The sequence below is a fragment of the Rhincodon typus genome, chromosome 2, assembly GCF_021869965.1.
Source record: "Rhincodon typus isolate 14 chromosome 2, sRhiTyp1.1, whole genome shotgun sequence".
NCBI lineage: Eukaryota > Metazoa > Chordata > Chondrichthyes > Orectolobiformes > Rhincodontidae > Rhincodon > Rhincodon typus.
This window is the reverse complement of record NC_063333.1, coordinates 69,886,355-69,902,627: the sequence shown is the minus strand read 5'-3', so window position 1 is coordinate 69,902,627 and position 16,273 is coordinate 69,886,355.

Sequence of the window (16,273 nt, the reverse complement as noted above, 5' to 3'; positions counted from 1 at the left end):
TTTTGTACCAAGACTGCTTTTATTCTTTGAGGTTCAATTTTGCAAGTAAGCATTTCAAATGGTACGTTACCAACGTCCTTTTGATAGTCCAAATATATAACATCTACAGTACTGCCCTTGCCCATCAAACGAATCAATCAACTTAGTCAAACACAGCTTCCCTGAACATGTGCTGGCTGTCATTTATTAGATTGTATTATTGCAAATGGCTGTAAATTTTCTCCTGGATTATTGATTCCGAAAGCTTTCCCACCATTGACATTGAACCGACTAGCCTGTAATTGCCAGGCTGATCCATCTCCCCACTTAAATACTGTGATGCCTTCTTCTGCTAACACTTGTCCATGCAGAAGAAGATAAATTGATTTCCTTAGCAAACAATGCAGCTTTGATTCGCTTGATAAAATGAACACAGTTGCTTGAGTAATGGGTCGTCTCCAGGGCAGCCTTTAACGAGATCACATAAAACATAAGACATAGAAGCAGGAGGAGAGAGCTCTTTTAGTCTGCTCTGACATTCAGGAACTCATAATGGAACTTTTACAATAACTTCACCTTCCCATCCAACCCAAAATCACTTGATGCCCTTATTTCCTATAGAATTATGTCATTTTGGTCTTGAATTTAGGCAATGACTAAGTATCCTGCAAACAGTGGTGTACTGCAAGATTCGGTGCTGGGACCACCACTGTTGTTCACCATTTATATGAATGATTTGGCTGAGAATATAGAAGGTATGGTTAGTAAGTTTGAGGATGACACCAAAATTTGCGGCATAGTGGACAGTGAAGAAGGTTATCTCAGACTACAACTGGATCTTAATCAACTGGACAAATGGGTTGAGGAATGGCAGTTGGAGTCTAATTCAGATAAATGCACGGTGTTGCATTTTGGTAAGACAAAACAGCGCAGCTCTTATATAATTAATGCTAGGACCCTGGGGAGTGTTGGCAAACAGAGAGACCTAGGGATGCAGGTACATAGTTCCTTGAAAGTGGTGTCACAGGTAGACAGGGTGGTGAAGACAATGTTTGGCACGCTTGCCTTCATTGCTCAGAACATTGAGTGCAGGAGCTGGGGTGTCGTGTTATGGCTGTACAGGACAGTGGTAAGGCCACATTTGGGGTATTACATTCAATTCTGGTCACTCTGCTATAGGAAGATGTTATTAAACTGAAAAGGGTGCAAAAAAGATTGATAAGTATGTTACCGAGACTGGAGGGTTTGAGTTATAAGGAGAAGGTGGATAGGCTAGGGTTTTCTTTCCCTGGAGTGTCGGAAGCTGAGGAGTGACCTCAAAGAGTTTTATAAAATTATGAGGGGCATAGATAAGGTGAATAGCAAAGATCTTTTCCCCACGGTAGTGGAGTCCAAAATTTGAGGGCATAGGTTAAAGATGAAGAAGGGATAGATTTAAAAGGGACCTGAGGGGCAACTTGTTTACACAGAGGGTGGTGCATATATGGAATGAACTATCAGAGTGAGTGGTAGAGGCGAGTACAATTACAACACTTAAAAGACATTTGGACAGGTTTGTGGATAGGAAAGGGAGATGGGCCAAATGCAGGCAAATGGGACTAGTTCAGTTTAGGAAACCTGGTTGGCATGGATGAGTTGGACTAAAGGGTCTGTTTCCGCACTGTATGACTCCATGACCCTATCCAGAAGTTTCTGAGGTAAAGGATTACAAAGATCCAGAACCTTCTGAGTAAAGCTATTGTCCTTGTCTAAGCCCTAAATGGCTGTCTCCTTATATTGAGACTATGTCTTATTGTAGACTGTCTAGCCAGAGCAGCTTCTCAGGATTTTACTTGTCAGGCATAACAGGTTTAAATAAGATCACATCTTATTCGTCTAAAATACAGAGAGTAAAGATACATCTTACTCAACCTCTCCTTACGCCAGGAATCAATCTAGTAAATCTTTTATTGCACCTCCAACCAGAATTACAAGTAGTATTGCAGGTATGGACTCATCAAAGCTCTGAAAAATTGCAGCAGATCTTTCTTATTCTTCTACTTCAACTTCCCTGTTATAAAAGCTAGCATACCTTTTGCCTTCCTAATTGTTGATATGACTACTTGTCAAAACTATTTTTACGCTGACATTTTATCATAATAGTTGCCAGCACCTGATCACCAGATACTTGTGCAATAATCTGGCTGCATTGTGCATGTTCATTTTCTGTGGTGCAGGATGGACAGTTGTATGCCACTCTGAATGCTTGTTAAACTCGCAGCTTTTCAAACCTGTTCTCTGGTGCATATCATTAAAGGAAAAAATGCATAGTAATTGCTCAACAGATTGTTTTTCATCTGATAGGATGCTATGGGATAAACTCGGATGAAAGTTTTCAATAGGTAAACAGTAAAAGAACTACAGATAAAGCAGAGACACTAATTCCAGCAAAGAAAGCTTTTCTGTAATCTTACATTTTGGCGTTTGCTGCCTTTTCCATGATTTGGATACAGATCCTCGAGGGCTCACAGCAGTATTGACCCTGCTTTACATTCCTGATGAGATTGCTTTCTGATTTTCTTTTTATGAAAAGTGCCTTTCTGTTCCAAACAAAGCTATTCTCCTTCCAATGCGTGCTAATGCACAGACAAGGTTCCAAATTTTCAACCAATTTTTGGCACAAACCCTTGTCCCAGGCAGCAATAGAGCTGCTGCAAGTACCATTGACAATTAGAAATTGATAGCAATCCACTGGCCAGGTAACTGTGCAACTAAAATATATTCTAGACTTGGAAATATCTAGAATAAATAGCCAGGAAACTGTTCACCCACAATCTAAATAGCTAAAGCCAACTCCACATTTATATTGTGATAAGTTCTAGCTCTTTGGATGAGAAGACATAGAATCACAGAGACAAAGAGTCACACAGCAGAGAAGAGTCCTTTGGCCCATCGAATTTGCACTGTTCTATCTACATTAATCTCACTTTCCAGCTCTTGGTCCATAGCCTTGAATCTTATGCTATTCCAAGTGCTCATCTATATACTTCTTAAAGGTTGTTTGGTTTCACTCTCAGGGTGAAAATGTTTTTCATCAAATCCCCTTGTGCCCATCACTTTAAAATTATGCCCCTTGTTATCCACCCTTCAACTAAGGGGAACAACTGTTTCCCATCCACCTTGACTATGCCCCACATAATGTTATTCACCTCTATTAGATTACCCCATCGGTCTTCTTTCCTCTAAAGAAAACAACTAGAGCCGATCCAGCCTCTCTCCATAGCTAAAATGCTCCATCCCAGTTACCATTCTGATGAATCTCCTCTGCACCCCCTCCAATGAAATCACACCCTGCCTGTCGTGAGGTGACAAGAACTGAACAGAGTACCCCAACTGTGGCCGAACCATAGTTTTGTACAGCTCCAACATTATCTCCATGCTCTTATAATGTATGCCGTGACTGATAAAGGCAAGTATCCTAAGAGCCCTCTTAAATACCCTACTAACCTGTCTTTCTGCCTTCAGGGACCTGTAGACAAACACCCAAGATCCCTCTGTTCCTCTGAGCTTGCTGGTGTCCTTCCAATCATGGAATACTCCCTTGCCTTGTTACTTCTTCCAAAGTGCCTCACAGTCAGAAATCACACGACACCAGGTTATAGTCCAACAGATTTATTTGAAATCACAAGCTCTCGGAGCCTCACTCCTTCTTCAGGTGTTAGTGAGAGAGGTGGAATCAGACACAGAATTTATCAGTAAAAGATCAAAGGTTCACACGACTAATGAGGCTGCATTAAATAAACCTAAAATGCTGTTAAATCTTTAATTAGTTAGAAGGCTTTAATCAATTAATATGTATATGTAAATCCATGTATTTCTTTCAACTCACTGCCCAGAGAGAACTAAAGGTTTTATCAGTGTAAAGAAGAGGCGACATCTTAGGCCACACAATGCATGTGCGGGCTTGTTTAGAATCTATTTGTGTTTTGGTTTGGAGTCAGACTGGTTTTATTTCTAAAGTAAGAAGTTATAAGATGCCACTTTGACTGACTGTCTACAAACTGTGTGCTTTTGAACAAAATAGAATGTAACTGCAAATACGGGTGTGTGTGTGTGTGTGAGGGAGAAAGTGTGTGTGTGTGTGTATGTGTGTTTATGTGAGAGAGAGAGAAAAAGTGTGTGTGTGTGTGGGGGTGTGCGAAGAGAGAGTGTATTTGTATGTGTGTGTGTGTGTGTGTGTGGAAAAGAGAGAGAAAGAGTGTGAATGTACGGGAGAGTGTGTGCATGTGTATGAGAGAGAGAGAGCGAATTTGTATTTGCACATATTCCGACCTTGTCCACCCCAGTCCAACACCAGCACCTCCACATCAAAGTGCATCACCTCACACTTTGCAGGGTTAAATTTCATCTGCCACTGGTCTTTCCATTTGACCAATCCAGACACATCCTCCTATAACCTTAAGCCTTAGTCCTCACTGTGAACTACCGGCTAATCTTCATGTCATCTGCGCACTTTCTTATCACCCAGCCCACCCCACGTTCTCATCAATGTCATTTATATATCTTATGAACAATAAGGAAACCAGCACTGATCCCTGTGGTACACCACCGCACACTGGTCTTCAGTCACACAAAAAGCCCTCTAACATCGCCGTCTGCCTCCTTCCACTCAGCCAGTTTTGGATCCATATTTGTGAACACTAAACAAATTCAATATGGTACCTTTTCTGAGCTGTGCCTGCTTAGAGTGTGCAATGTAAAATGACGTGCATCCATAGATTTTCCCTGTGATCTGGTTATAAATGACGATTTGAAAAGCCTATTAAGTTTTAAAGGGAATGCATTTTTTTTTCCCATTTAAATTAATTCAGCAAATTGCTCTAATGCCTTGGGCTGGAGAAGAAAAAATGTAATAGTTTCAAATTAAATAGGTATCAGACAAGATCCTGGCTTGTGCTAAATAAAGATAAGGGGACCTGTCGTTTCTTTGCGCAGCATTAGCATCAGTGATATATATGTCTCTCATATAATTATCTAAATTGTGAGGGCAAATTCTGTACAACTTCCGGGCAGCTGTGACACAAGATTTCGATGCCACAAAGTGAACTATTTGATTGATAAGTACTGCCCATAAAGAGGAGGATAAATCCAATCCAGCCAATTAGGAATCCATCAGTTTACTTTCAATCATCAACAATGTCACGGAAGATGTTGTTGACAGTACCACCAAGCAGCATTTACTCATCAGCAATCTGTTCAGTGATGCTCAGTTTAAGTTCTGCCAGGACCACTCAGTTCCAGATTTCCATTCACAGATCAGCCAATTCAATTCACTGCACTTGACATCAAGAAACATCTGAACAGCGCTAGACACAGGAAAAGTTGTCAGCGCTGACAACATTCCAGCAATAGTACTGAAGACTGGTGTTCCAGAACTTGCCACACCCCAAGTCAAGGTGTTCCAGTACGGTTACAACACTGGAATCTACCTGACAATGTGGAAAATTACCCAGGTATTTCCTATATGCAAAAAGCAGCACAAATCCAACCTGGCCAATCACTGTCCAATCAATCTACCGTCCATCTTCAGTAAAATGGTAAAAGGGATCATCAACAGGGATGTCAAGCAGTACTTTTTTAAGACTAACCTTCTCTCTGTCACTTTTGTCAGGGTCACTCATCTTCTGACCATTTTACAGATTTGGTTCAAAAATGGACAGAACTTTTTATTTAGAATCCCTACAGTGTGGAAACAGGCCCTTCAGCTCAACAAGTCCACACCAAACCTCAGAGCATCCCACCCAGACCCATCCCCCCTGTAACCCACCTAATGTACACATCCCTGAACACTACGGGTAATTTAGCATGGCCAATCCACCTAGCCTACACATCTTGGGACTGTGGGAGGAAACCAGAGCACCTGGAGGAAACGCACGCAGACACGGGGACAATGTGCAAACTCCACACAGACAATTACCCGAGGGTGGTATCAAACCCGTGTACCTGGTACTGTGAGGCAGCAGTGCTAACCAATGAGCCACCGTGCTGCCCTGCAGAGATGAATTCCAGAGGTGAAGTGAAAGTGACAGCCCTTGCATCAAAGCAACATTTGACCAAGTGTGGCAGCAGGGAGCCCCAGCAAAACTGGAGTCAATGAGAACTGGGAGAAAGCTCTCTGCTGGTTGGTGTCATACTCAGCACAAAGCAAGATGGTTGTGGTCGCTGGAGGTCAGTCATCTCAGCTCCAGGACATCCCTGCAGAAGTTCCTCAGGGTAGTGTCCTAGGCCCAACCATCTTCAGCTGCTTCATCAATGACCCTCCCTCCATCATTAGGTCAGGAGTGGGGATGTTCACTGATAATTACATAATGTTCAGCACTATTCACGCCTCCTCAGATACTGAAGCAGTCCATATTCAAATGCAGCAAGACCCGGATGATATCCAGGATTGGGCTAACAACTGGCAAGTAATAGTTGTGCCTTCTTGGCCATTGCATCAACTTGGGTAGTCCAGGACCCTCACGACATTTGACACCATCCCAAGGCAAAGCAGTCCACTTAATTGGCATCACATCCACAAAAAATTCACTCCTTTCTCCAACGATGCATTGTAACGGCAGTGTGTATCATGATGCACTGCAGAAATTCACCAAGGCTCCTTACATGGAACCTCTCAAACAGATGACGACTACCAACGAGAAGGACAAAACCAGCATATTCAAAAGAGCACTGCCACCTTCAAGTTTCTCTCTAAGACACTCACCATCTCGATTTGGAAGTACATTGCGAACCTTTCACTATTAATGGATAAAAATGCTGGAACTGCCTCCCTAACAGCATTGCTTGTGCACCTACATCAAATTGATTGCAGTGTTTCAAGAAGGCAGCTCACCACCACCTTCCCCAGGACAATAAAGTGTAAGCAATACGTACTATACCACCCAGTGACATCCACACCCATTGACTGAATAAAATAAAATACGGTCAGAAGTGGAGACGTTTACTGGTGATTGCGCTGTGTTCAGTATAATTGCAACCAAAGTGGACAACATTTAGCCTTGGGTTGTTAAGTGACAAGTAATATTCACATCACACAAGTGCCAGGCAATGACCATCTGCAAGAAAAGAAAAAATAACCATCTTCCCTTGTGATTCACTCTGCATTACCATTGCTGAATACTCCACAATCAACATCCTGGGGATTAGCAGCCATTCAGCCTTTGTGATGTACATACACCCACAGTGTTGTTAGGATTCCTAGGATCTTACTCAGCAACTATAAAAGTACAGTAATACAGTTGCAGGTGAACTTGTTCCAATGCATCTTCTGACTCTTTCCTTCTAGGTGACAGCGGTTGTGGATTTGGAAGGTGATGTCAGAGGAGCTTGCAGAAGTGAGTTGTTTGTTTTTGTGTGTGTGTGTGTGTGTGTGTGTGTGAGAGAGAGAGTGTGTGTGTGTGTGTGTCTGTGTGAGTGTGAGAGTGTGTGTGTGTGTGTGTGTGTGAGTGTTTGTGTGTGCGTGTTTATGTCTGTCTGTCTGTCTATTTGTCTGTCACTAGTAGTGGTTTAACTTGAAGGTCACCATGCCTCAGGCAGGGGGAGAGGTTAAGAAGGAGAGTCCTTCTTGATAACCTCAGCCCGTACAGGAATTGAACCCAAACTGCAGGTATCACTCAGCAGCCATTTAGCCAACTGAGCTAAACAAATCCCCAAGAGGAGGTTATGAAGCCAAGTTATCAAGTTAAATCGAGGGCATTTACAAGGCCTAGATGGTTTGCCATCCCTGGGGTTAAGGGTGTTTGGGGGGTGGAGTCTGGTTTGTGAGACAATGGAGGAGGATTAAAGGTGAAGGATGGGTTTTGCAGAGGTATGACTCCGATGTGCACAAGGAGATCCCTGATCCTGCCCAACATCAGCTCCACAGCAAAGGTTGCCAGGATACCCACCTGAGATGGTCCTCCCCATCCTCTTGTTCAGGGCTGTCTGTGATCCTGGCTGCAGCCACCACTCAAGCCTGGTACTGCTAGAATGACAGAGCTGTCTGCCAAACAGTCTGGCCAGGAGATCCAAGACAGGACTCCCTCACTAGTTGACTGCAAATAACGCTGCATCCAGCGTAATATGTCTACAGGGTCATTGGTGTTTTGGTGAAATAGCAATGGAGGTGGAATGAGACACTTGTATGTCCCAATAAGCTCATATTAACATTCCATCTCTTATATATTTTGAGGGGAAAATCCTGGAATATGTCAAATACTTCCCAAATCTTGACAGCCACTTCCTCTCAAAGGTTACCATTGACAAGGAGTTTCCACAACAGATCATCCATGCCAGTTAAGCTTTCTTACAAATTGAGACAGTGAATATTTGACAACAAAGCCTCTGCAAGACAACAAGGTAGTGTACAGAGCATTTTTTATCACCACACTCTTATACTGCAGTGAGACCCAGACTGTGTATCAGCATACATACACACTGCACAAGAGAAATTCTAGTTGCATTCTCCAGATTGAACATAAGTTAGTGCCTTTCTTGAAGTTAGCTCCAAAAGAATTCAGGCAAAACATCTGCAAAACAATTTGGACAGACTGAATGTTGTTTCTGGATAGCTGTGCAGCATCCGGTCAACTAAGTTCCACTTCCATAACTCTCAAATGGCGAACTTTCTTGGGGGACAGGTGGGGAGCAAGAAGATACTTCACAGACTCCAAAGTTCCCCTCGAAGCACGGCAGCATTAAAATTCTCCATCAATTCTCCATCAGGACTTGAGTCACGGCATCTTAGTGGTGGGACAATGTGGTGGCAGAGAAGTAAAGGAATGGAAACAAATTTCACACTTATGATCCCACTATCTCATGACCTTAGTTCAGTTGCCTGGGTGCTTGGCTTACAATATGAGTTAAGTTAATAGTGTAGGTTCAATTCCTGTACTGGCTGTGGTTACCATGAAGTTTTTTTATTTCACATCAGTCTCCCCTCTTGCCTGAGAATTAGTGACCTTCAAGCCGTCATTCTCCATTGAGGAATGGGACTACGGTGACTTTACTTTAAACTCAGGAGCTGTCATGTCCCATGTGCCCAAAGATTTGCAAATTGAAGCCCAGCCTATTCAGACACAGGAAGATCTATGACAGAAACATGTGTTCCTGCAAAGATATCATTCTCAAACTCAGGGACAGTCAGTGACAACCAGGAATGAGTGGCTTTATTATATGTAGAGAGTATAGAAATGAAGTTTATTTTCATTTGTGTTGAGAAGGTGAATGGAAAATTTGATAGAAGTGTTCAAAATTTTAGAGGGATTTGTTTGAGTAAACAATGAGAAACTGCTTCCAATCTCAGAATGTTATATGTCAGAGGATAGTAATGTAAGAAAATTTGTAAAGTGTCCAGAGAAGCCATATGGTAATATGTCTTCCACAGTGAATTGTTATTGTCTGGAATATATTACCTGAAGGGATGGAGAAAGAAAATTCAACAGGAACTTTCAAAGAGAATTGGATAAATCTGGGGAAAGGGAAAAAATGCAGTTTTTATGAAGAGTTACTGGATTCAGAATGTTAACTCTGCTTTCTTTCCAAAATGCTGCAAGACCTGCTGAGTTTCACCAGCGATTTCTAATTTTGTTTCAGATATCCAGCATCTGCATTTCTTTATTTAAAACAAAGTTATTAGGTGATAGGCAAAGAGTAGAAGCTGTCAAAGAGCCAGGCAAGACAAAAATGGTTTCTTTCTGCTACATCATGCTCTGAATTTCAGGAAATAATATTCTAAAGTGAATAATAATTCCTTTCCACAAATCATTTATTGTCTAGTGGAAGGGCTATATATTGAAATCCGTTAGGGAGATAGACAAGAGAATACCTAGTTTTCCAAAACCATAAGATATCAAAGCAGAAGTAAGCCATTCAGCCCATCAAGTCTACGTCATCATTCAAGTGCATAGGAGCAGCTGGGGGCCTGAATTGGGACTTTGATGGTCAGAGATCGAGCCAACTGCAAGAACAGCAAGCTCAGAGCAGCAGCAGCAGTGAGAGCAAGAAGCCCAAGTTCTCCAGGAGAGTGGATCAAAGAGGAGGAGATTGAGCCCCTAACAGGGAGTGCAAGCTCAGAATAGCTGAGCACCTAAGAAAGGCTGCTTAACTTTTAACTTTATTTCTTTATTTTCCAACTTTATACTTAGAGGGACTATAATGTTCAACTTATAACTTTGTTTCTTTATTTTCTACTTTGTACCTAATATTTTGTATCTAGGTAACTTTGTACCTAAAATAGCACAGAGAATGGTGACATTGTACGTTTTTCACTGTACTCCTGCACTTCTGTACTTCAGTACACGTGGCAATAAAATCTACCTCTAAGTCTACTTGATCTGCTAGTCCTCACCTCCACTTTTCTGCCTTTTCCTGATAACCCCTGATTCTACCTTCTTTAGATGAATTTTGTATATTATATCCACTGTCAGCTAATGTTACCTTGGATTTCATTCTCCTTAATACTCTTTTTGTCAAAGGCACTACGACCTGTTTCTAAATGGAAGATAAGAAGCATAATGTACTAGCACCATCTAAAATGTAACATTGAAGGTCACGCAGACTCTAAGTACATGTCAGGTCTGCAGAACTCCCAAGTATGAAAACTATTTATCGAGTGAGTCAGTTAGCCATTTACAGTATATATGATGTCCTTGCTTTTAATGTCACAGGTACCTTCTCATTGCCTTCAGAGGGCATTTTACCCAGTTCATCATATGCCACTCCATAGTCCACTAATTGGATTCAGCATTAAGTAGCAGTGAGTCAGCCGCGGCAATAAAGTAATTTGATCGATGAAGATCCCAATGGCCAACACTTCCATCAAAACCACATGTGCAAATAACAATGAATAGATTATCAGGTTAGCGTTTCAAAAAATTGCTTTTTACTTAATATGGATATTTTTGGCTTTGCTAAAGGCATAAATGTAGCTGATCAGATCATTCACCAAAGATTTATCATGTCCTGCCACTGTGAAGTCCAAGTTGCATTCATTCTGACCTATTATTCTAATAACATCAGCTGTCATCTTGCTGGAACAGATAATGCACTGCAAATAATAGCGAAATGAATGACTTAAATCATTCAATGGACATGTTACAGTAATTGCTATAAAACTGCCGGAGGGATGCAGTTCTCAAGCTAATGCCTGCTAATGCACTGTAAAGTGACAAATGAAGAATATGGACAGAAAATTTTCATAGTACAGCAGTCCTGATCCTCTGATGATGGAAACAGTAGTTCTGAGTTGGCACAACGCATTGTAGTTTGCTGGCCTTATCAATTTTACCAACAGATCTCTCTCTTCATTAGCATGGGCTGAATCTCATCTGGGACAGGAAGCTTTGTAGCCATAAACTGCAAACCTGGCCCTTGTGTTACTTCACAAGTCAGTTTTGTCCTAGATCACAAGAGCTGTGTTTTGTAGCGCATTTTACAATATGCGACAGAGTGCATGAGGTGCGTGGGTGCAGAAGTGGGCACACTGGAAGGTCTCCCTTAGTTGTTCAACAAAGCAGCCCAATTCTCAAACTTACCTCACACGTAGCTGCCTCATTCCTTTCTACTCACCTCTTCCCAGCCATATCTACTTAGTTTAACTTTGCCACCTCAGGCTTTCCCTTTGTCCCCATGCATTGCCCATGCCATATCAAATCACCCATACTGTCCACTTCTTCTCACATGTAAACTTCATACACCTTCAGGCCACCCATGTCACTCCATTCCTCCTCTGTTCCCCTATTTATCATTCATAACTTCTCATCTAGAGTCTATCTAAATTCTTCAAGAGCCCCCTGGCAACAGCAATGGGAATTATGTCATACTCATTGGATAAACATTAAATCTCTAGCATTCTAAGAAAACCCTAAATGTAAATAGACTGCTGTGGGCAAGAAAAAAGGAGAAGATCTGTCATCATTTAAGTGCTTATTAGGTTTATAAACAAACAAGAAAGTATAGCAAAGATATATACTGTTATTATAGGCTTATAAAAGTCTCAATAGTTTCAAATTCACCTGCTGAGCTGAAGCTTTTGAAACCCAGACAATCATTCACAATGGATTGCTGTCATTACAAAAACTTCTAGGTCCACTGAAAGAACAATATGCCCATTCCCGTGCTATAGCAGTGTACCTCTTAGTTAATGGTAGGGACGGGATATAGCGCATGTTTTTCCAAGTTCAGAAGGAAGTCTAATTAAATCAGAATGTAAAAAGAAGTATCTCCTGCCAATGCACTAGCAGAAATAGTCAAGACCTCAACATTGACCTGTGTGGCAGTATACTAATTACAATTTGCAGACTTGAAAATTACGCATTTATTCAACTCTCTCTCTCACTCTCTCCCTGTTTCCTGTTAGTTAGATAAACTTCTATCTCTTTTAACAAACTACAGAGAATTAAAATGACAGGCTGTTGGAAGCACAGATTCTGCCCATCATTTTGTACATCTCCAGAGTCTCTGCAACTCTTGAAAATCCCTTTACTTTATTCTTTTATTCATTAAAGGGATGAGGGCGTCGCTGGCTAGGGGCCATTTATCATCCATCCCTAATTGCCGAGAGGGCAGTTCAGAGTCAACCACATTGCTGTGGGTCTGGAGTCACATGTAGGCCAGACCAGGTAAGGATAGCAGTTTCCTTCCCTAAAGGACATTAGTGAATCAAGTGGAGTTTTCCCAACAATCGACAATGGATTCATGGTCATCATTAGATTCTTAATTCCAGATATTTTATTGAATTCAAATTCTACCATCTGCCATGGCAGGGTTTGAATCCAGGTCCACAAAATGTTGCCTGTGCCTCTGGATTAACAGTCTGGCGATAATGATGCAAAGTTTGCCTCCCAATCCAATGTATCCAATGTTTCAAACACAATAAATTGCAGTGATATATTGTCACAATACTTCAAAGATGAACAACCACGGGCCAAACCTAGGGTAGTGTGGATTTAGGGAACCCTGTTAGTCAGCCTAGAAGGGGACAGTCCATTTACTTCTTTGGTGGTGACCTCAGAGGGGTTGGATCCAGTTCACCCAAGTATATGGGCAGTTTGAGTGTCCTTGGTGAAAACCCTAATATCACAGGCCACAGTCGGAGGGCTCAGGCATGAGAGAATTTTGGCCCTACTGATGACAATCGCACCAAAGCCTGGGTGCTTCAGAGGTTGGTTTGAGCATTGGAAAGAGAAGTTAAGGAGGTAGAACAAGGGGAAAATACAGGACAGATCAATGTAATCTATTCCACTCAAAACCCGAACCCAGCCTGGAGGAACAATTAAGGCAAATAGAAATAATTCCAACCGAAACCTTGGTTCCCCACCATCCTACAAATCCCATCACACCATTATACGAATCCCATATACCGAGAGGGAGGAAGCAACCGTCAGGAGCCCCATAGACAGAACCAATCTTAGAGGTATAGTAAGAACTGCAGATGCTGGAGAATCTGAGATAACAAGGTGTAGCGCTGGATGAACACAGCAGGCCAAGCAGCATCAGAGGAGCTGGAAGGCTGACGTTTTGGGCCTAGACTCTTCTTCAGAAATCTTATAGGTGTAGCCAAAAGGGACATTTTACTCAGGAATTCCAGACACCACAACAATCTATGTGGCCCTGAAAGCCACAGGAAGAGGATCTGGGGTATGGACCAAATGATATGCCACTCTTGAGACCCATCCGATGAGGTCCAGCAGCCTAAATAAGGGAGGTCAGAATGGCACCCTGTTCTCTGTGCCCCCAAGATCCTTGAGCTTAATGAAATGGCATCATGCCGTAGAATCGTGCTAGTTTGGGTGTGCAGTACCTAGTGAGATCGTGTTGGGACACCCCCAGTGACTGATGAAATAGAAGAGCATTCCCTAGAATTCCTTTGGAATACCATGGAGTCAAGGACAACCTTAAACATATCCAAACACATTGACGCGGCATGGCCAACAATGGACAAAATTGTTCTAAGTAGTTTCACAGGGCATATCTAATCAGGAGATGAAGCCCACACCTTACAGTGCAGCATCTATAGCCATCAGTCTTTAGACCATGATGAAACATGTACCAAGTGCATGATACTTCACCATATTAAACATCAGCTACAGATGTTGGTCCCTAGATAAGGAATGTCGATACAAGTTTATATTCACTTTCGAAGGGCAGTGGTACATATCAAGCTCTTTAGCTCAAGCTTCCTTTAATTCCCCGTCTTTCACCAGAGATTAGCAAAGTATTTAGAAACCTTCTCAAGACTAGAATGTCTAGTACAATGCATAGATGATCTCCTGTTGCAAACAAACATCAGTAAGAGATCACTTACCTTATTAGAAGAACTACTGGATCTGTTCATTAAAATTGGGACTCAAGGTGAACCCTAAAAAGGCCCAAACCATGTGACCCCAGGTTTCATATCTGAGGACTGTAATCACCCATGGAAAGCATGAAATTGAACAGAAACACACTGACATGATAAACCCTCTACTGCTCCCCAAAGATGTGAGCCTATTTCACTTTTTCTTGGGCCTGGTGGGATACTGTCGAAACCACATTGACAGTTTAGCTACCAAAGCAGTATCCATCTCTGAACTCTTAAGAAAGAATGCCCAGTGGGCTTGTGGCACACTCACACTGTCTCAGAACTAAAGCAAGTCTGAGCACAAAGCCCAGTGTCACGAGTGCCTGACCCCAAGCTCTATTGGCTCTAGAGATAGTAACAATCAATGCCACACTCCCAGCCATCCATGGTAACACCATGGCAGGTTGGGATTAGCCCTGAAGGGAAGAGCTGATTCAAGGTCGTAACCAAATAGTTTACCAAAGCCATGACATTCAAGGGCATCAGGGAAGAGAAAACACAGGGGAGAAAATCAAAGCCCTATGGTTGGTGGCCAGGCGCTGACTAAGATCTTAAACATCATATTTTCAACTGATTAATCTGTGCACAAAATAACCCACATCAGAATGCCCATGGGGGAGAACTAAGGCATACCTGGCTGGTGGAAGGCCCCTGGACAAATCTCCAAATCCATTACATTAGGCCTTTGCCTACCTGCCCAGAGGGATTCAAATAGATATTAGTTATCACAGATACTTTCCCTAAATTGGTAGAAGCTTTCCTCATGTGAACAAACACTGCCAAAATCACCGCAAAGGTTTTAGTGCAGCAGATTTTCACGTGAGCGGGTCTTCCCTGCAGTATTGAGTCAAATCTCACCACCTACTTTGTAGACCAAGTAACGCAGGAAGTTATGAAACTATTCTGCATTAACCAAAAGTTCTGTGTAGGACACCACCTTCAATCTAACAGCATTGTTGAACAGCACTCTGAAGGGAATGCTCAGGAAGACAGTGCCGCAAAACGGCACAACCTGGGATGTGATATTGGCCTTCATCCTAATGCTGGTATGAAACCAGATTTCAAGTTCTACCGGCTTTATCCCCCGCATCTCGTAATGACAGGGCACCTCAGGAAAGGCACAGAACCTCTCTTAGGTTTGGATTTATCACAACCAAAGACTGTAGCCCTTAATCATGAGGCTATAGTAAGCACATTACTCAAAGAGATCTAGGCTGCTCAGCAAGCTGCAACAATAAAGATAGGGCAGTGACAAAGGAAAATAAAACCAAATTGATGCTGAATATGAAGTAGGACAATGAGTCATGCTCCAGGTCTTTGAGCCTGACTCCTGATCTTGTCAGGCCCCCAGTCCATAGTTGATAAAGTCAGCTCCTCTTTATGCAAACTCTTACTAGACACAAAGAAAGCTGGGTGGTACCATGTTAATCTTGTAAAAAAGGATGCCCCTCAGAATACCTCCCTCATGTCTCCTTAGGGGAACCCAAATCCAACAGGGACCTTGATCCTAAATCCATTGCCCTTCCGTTTTACCCAGACATAGACCAGGGCTCTGACTGAGTTCAACCCAGAACCCGGGTCCACACAGGCATCTGGACCTGTCCCCACAACCCAGCTCCCAGGTATACCACACAGACAGAGACACAGAGATGGTCAATGCAACATAGGTAGCCAGATTTTAGCTGGGCCCTACACTGACAACTATACAATTTACGGAGGCACCTTATCCAAAATTGTGCTGTCATAATGGAGGAGGACTCACTCCCAGACAGTCAAAAGACCCTCCTCCAGATGGTAACCCTTGTATCCGACTATCAGAATGGCAGAACACCTGGGGATTCCCATGCTGGTTCTGTCTTACTGATTGCCTAGAGATTGTCTCAATCCACTGTTCTTACCTCACATCATTTCTTTACCCAATTAACCACATTGGTC